The 5,000-nt window shown below is 44.9% G+C and overlaps 2 non-coding genes across 2 annotated transcripts; both read left to right on the top strand.

The window, feature by feature from the left end:
• The first annotated feature begins 53 nt into the window (after positions 1-53).
• trnal-uag lies at positions 54-135 on the top strand. Its single transcript has one exon. It is a non-coding gene; the product is annotated as a tRNA-Leu (tRNA).
• Positions 136-409: 274 nt separating this feature from the next.
• On the top strand, positions 410-490 carry trnal-aag. The gene has a single exon. It is a non-coding gene; the product is annotated as a tRNA-Leu (tRNA).
• Positions 491-5,000: the final 4,510 nt, after the last annotated feature.

Here is a 5,000-nt window from a genome sequence, read left to right as displayed (position 1 = left end):
CTTAGACCCTTCGATACCTTACGCTGTCATCAAAGACAAGTCACACACGGTAAGGTAGTGTGGCCGAGCGGTCTAAGGCGCTGGATTTAGGCTCCAGTCTCTCAGGAGGCGTGGGTTCAAATCCCACCGCTGCCAGGTGATGCAAGAGTACCGTCTCTTTAAGAGAGGAGGTGGTTTTCGTTTTTCCCCCAAGGTTTAGTGCCTTAAAATGCCGTCAGGTTATGCGACGGACAGTAATCAAGAGGCCTGTGGGATGGGACCCTGAAGATAAATCGCCAGCGTTCACTTGGAAGAGAAACCACTGGTTCGTAACTTGCCCAAGTAAGCAATGTTGTAGTAGTAGTAGTAGGGTTGGTGCCTGGGTTGTAATAGAGATATTCAGTTGCGTGTGAGAGACCCCCAACAGAGCGGTAGTGTGGCGAGCGGTCTAAGGCGCTGGATTAAGGCTCCAGTCTCTCAGGAGGCGTGGGTTCGAATCCCACCACTGCCATCTTTGGAGTTAACCTTGACCAAAGAAGCTTGCCAAAGGAGGAAATGAAAAAGTTTCACAAGTTCTCTTGAAGGTCAGGCGTTGTTGTTGCTGCTGCATTGTGGAATGCATTTCAGAACAACAAAGAGGCAGAAAGTTTTGTGGACGTGGCCCGTTGAATCCTCGACACAGAGTGGCAAACTTTTCCGCGTTTGGTAGTGTGGCCGAGCGGTCTAAGGCGCTGGATTCAGGTTCCAGTCTCTCGAGGAGGTGTGGGTTCAAATCCCACGACAGCAGAAGCTTTTCACCTAAACCTCTAAGAAATGGGTCTTTCTTTTTGACTGTTCTTGGCTTGCTACATAGGTGTTTAATTTTCTTGTCAATGGAAGAGTCAGTTGCCATAAGGTAATGTGGCCGAGTGCTCTAAAGTGCTATATTTCAGCTTTGTTCTTTTTAGTGTTGTGGGTTCAAAGCACAATGTTTTTTAATGGGCTCTGAATTTTTTGTCTCTTTAACACAAGAATTACCAAAGCGTAGAAAAAAAAAAAACTCATAAATCCGTCCCACCTTAAATCCGTTTGCTCCTCTCCGTCAGTGTCTTTTGTTATGTAAATGTGTCAATAAGCGCAAGCAGCCTTGTATTCCATCCTCCCACCACCACAGAAATGGCAGAAATCGCTTTCCCAGCTCAAGTTTTGTTTATCTGTGAGTGAGGTAGTACCTAGTGCTGTATTGTGTATATAATATATCGTTATTTGGAACACATGCATTTCATGTGTGTTTTATGTCTACAACAATCTATGTAAGTGAAGCATGACAGAAATGTTGAACACATACCTAAAAGACAAACTTTTTTCATGTTTTAGTACAAAATTTTGACATGAACTGTATAATGTATGAATGAATGATCCTTTATTGTCATTGTCACAAGTACAACAAAATTATCTCCGGTCAGTACCTTATCACATATATAACAATACAAGAAAACAGGTAGAACTAAACAAACAATATAAACAACATACAGTAGTGCGATTTACATAAATTAGTGCATACATAAGTACGTAACACATATAGCTATTTGTGACCATTTCTACTTTTAGTGGCATTAAGACATGCTATTGTAGTTTAGTAAAAGCTATATTTGAGTCTGTTTGTCCTTGCGTGTATTGCTCTGTACCGTTTTCCTGATGGCAACAGTTCAAAAAGGGAGTGACCAGGGTGTGAGATGTCCTTTATGATGTCATTGGCTTTCTTGAGGCAGCGGGAGCCGTGTAGATCTTCTAATGTAAGGAGAGGGCAGCCGATAATGCTTTGGGCAATGTTGATGACTCCCTGAAGTGCTCTCCTCTGAGCCACTGTGCAGCTAGCATACCATATGCATATGCAGTATGTTAGGATGCTTTCTATGGAAGCTCTATAAAAGCACACCAGCAGTCTCTGTGTGATGTTATTCCTCCGGAGTACCCTCAGCAAGAACAGTCTCTGTTGGGTCTTTTTCAGCAACTCAGAGGTGTTCACGCTCCAGGATAGGCTTTCCTCTATGTTGACTCCCAAGAACCGAAAGTCTGCCACCCTCTCCACACAGTCACCGCTGATACTTAGTGGTTGAACTTCTGTCTTGTTTCTTCAATAGTCTATTATGAGTTCTTTTGTCTTTTTAGTATTTAAGACGAGGTTGTTATCCTTGCACCAAGAAGACAGCTGCTCCACCTCATCTCTGTAGGCAGACTCATCTCCCCCAAATATGAGCCCCACCACGGTAGTGTCATCTGCAAATTTCACAATAATGTTGCTCTGGTGGGCGGGGGTGCAATCACATGTGTAGATAGAGTAGAGCAGTGGACTAAGCACACAGCCCTGAGGTGACCCAGTGCTGAGGCTTAGAGTTGGTGATGTGTGACGGCCCACTCTCACTTTCTTTCTGCGGCCAGTGAAGAAGCTGTTGATCCATCTGCAGGTGCTGTGAGGAAGCCCCAGGTCTTTTAGTTTGACATCCAGTTTGCTGGGACGAATAGTATTGAATGCAGAGCTGTAATCTACAAACAGCATGCGTACATAGGTTCCTTTCTTCCCCAGATGTGTTGTAGCAGCATGGAGTGCTATGGCTATGGCGTCCTCAGTAGATCGATTTGCTCTGTAAGCAAACTGATACAAGTCAAGGCCACAGAGTAGGGCTGCTGTAATGTGATGATGAACCAAATTCTCAAAACATTTCATTGCCACTGGGGTGAGTGCCACTGGTCGATAGTCATTAAGGCTGGAGATGTGAGGTTTCTTGGGCAAGGGTATTATAGTGGAGGTCTTGAGGCAGGGTGGAACCGTCGACTGTGCGAGGGATTGGTTGAAGATCCTGGTGAAGATCTCAGCCAGCTGGTCTGCGCAATCCCTCAGTACATATCCTGGTATGCCATCAGGGCCAGCCGCCTTCCTCAGGTTTACGTCCCGCAGCGTACGCCTCACTTCATGTTCCTCCAAGGTGATGATGATACCATCATGGATTGTGTGGTTTTGCCTTGCCTCTAAAGCATCCGGTGTAGTGTCCTCAAAACGAGTGAAGAAGATGTTTAGCTCCTCCGCCAATGCTAGGTCACCTTCAGCAGCGCCTAGGTTGGTCTTGTAATTCGTCAGCTTCTGGATACCCTGCCACATCAGCCGGCTGTTCTTGCTTTCCAGGTGGCACTCGATTTTCCTCCTATAATCCGCCTTGGCCTCTCTGATGCCTCTTTTCAGGTTGGCTCTTGCCATACTATAGTGGTCACTGTTCCTGGACCTGAAGGCATTATTCCTCTCCTTTAACAGCTGTCGAACTTCCCGGGTCATCCAGGGCTTTTGGTTAGGGTAAACCCGGATGTATTTGTCCACTGTGACAGTATCTATGCAGTGTTTAATGTAGCAAAGGACACTGTCCGTGAATATTTTCAGGTCTTGATGTTTGAAGATGTTCCAGTTGGTTTTATCAAAACAATCCTGCAGCTGTTGAGAGGCACCCTCCGCCATGAAGTAACAGTCTTTGTGCTGACCGACGCGGTTTTCCTGATGGTGGCATAAACAGGAATTAGGAGCAGGGACAAATGGTCAGACTGGCCCAGGTGGGGTAAAGGTCTGGCCCTGTAGCCCTTCTTGATGTTAGAATAAAAACTTTGTCCAGAGTATTACTGCCCCTAGTGGCACACTTTACATGCTGATGGAAATTAGGGATTGCTATTTTTAAATCTACATGATTAAAATCCCCAGCTATAATGTGTACAGCGTCCGGGTATTTACTCAGTTTGTTACTAACAGTTGCATGCAGAAGCTTAACGCCGCATTAGCATTCGCATCTGGTGGTATGTATACAGCGGTTATTATAATGACGGTAAATTCCCTTGGCAGGTAAATAGGCCTGCATTTAACAGTCAGATATTCTATGTCCGGTGAACAATGGCGGTTTGTAATCACAGTATTAGTACACCAACTGTTGTTTACATATAAGCAGATTCCCCCTCCTTTTCTCTTACCGAAGTCTTCTGTTCGATCTTGGCGCTGTGCGGTGTAGCCTGCTAATTCAATAGCCGAGTCCGGAATGGATTGATGCAGCCAGGACTCGGTAATCAGAAGGATGCACGAGTCTTTAATGCGGTTATTCTGCGTTATTAGTAACCTTAGCTCGTCCATCTTGTTCGCCAGGGATCTGGCATTTGAAAGAAATAAACTGGGGAGCGGTGGTCTAAATGTCTGCCTCCTTAGCCTGGTTAATACACCCGCCCGGCAGCCTCGCTTCCTCCTTCTATCTCGATACCGCCTGCGCCGCCTTCCCACTGGGATAGTAATCCATGAAGCGCCCAGTCTCCTTGCTAATTCCTCCGGTATTTTATGCAAGTGGATAAATTCAATAGTCACGCCACACGATAACTCACTCCGATCTTGAGGAGATCATTTCGGCTAAAGATGATATTTGCTTCACTAGCTGTACATGAAACAAAGCACAAAACGTTCAAAAACAAAAACATCCAGACACAACACTGACTGTTGAGACACCGAGCTGCTGCAACTATGTGCACCGCCATCTTCCTCAACAGTACAAGTGCACTTTTATTCTAGACTGTAACTAGAGAAAAAGAAATCAGGTTACTGTACGTGGTTTTCACGACTTCCTTAGTAGTACGGCGGTAACGGCTGCTGACTTCTGTTCAAAAGGTCACAGGTTTGATCCTTCCCGTGTCACAAAATATACATTTTGAGAAGTGAGCTGCTCTTATTGTTACTATTAAACAATAAAAACATACATTTCATTTGAGTCTGTAACAGCCAGTGTAAATGTATGGTGATTGTAAAGGTTAGAATTTTTTTTATTTCAGTTTTATTTTCTCAGTTGCGTTCAGGCTCCACCCGATCTGACACTGCTGTTTTCACATAAAGACGTGCTATAACAGACGTAAACTCAGATGAGGATGAGGATTCTACATCAGAGAAAGAGAACAAAAGCCCTCCCCCTAAGAAATGCCCACTCACATATAAGAACAATGCTGCTGCACCAGGCGTAAAGGCGGAA

This window comes from Polypterus senegalus, unplaced genomic scaffold (assembly GCF_016835505.1).
Source record: "Polypterus senegalus isolate Bchr_013 unplaced genomic scaffold, ASM1683550v1 scaffold_1502, whole genome shotgun sequence".
In the NCBI taxonomy this organism is placed as follows: domain Eukaryota; kingdom Metazoa; phylum Chordata; class Cladistia; order Polypteriformes; family Polypteridae; genus Polypterus; species Polypterus senegalus.
Note: the sequence above shows the minus strand (reverse complement) of the source record. Positions and strands in the feature narration are given on the sequence as shown.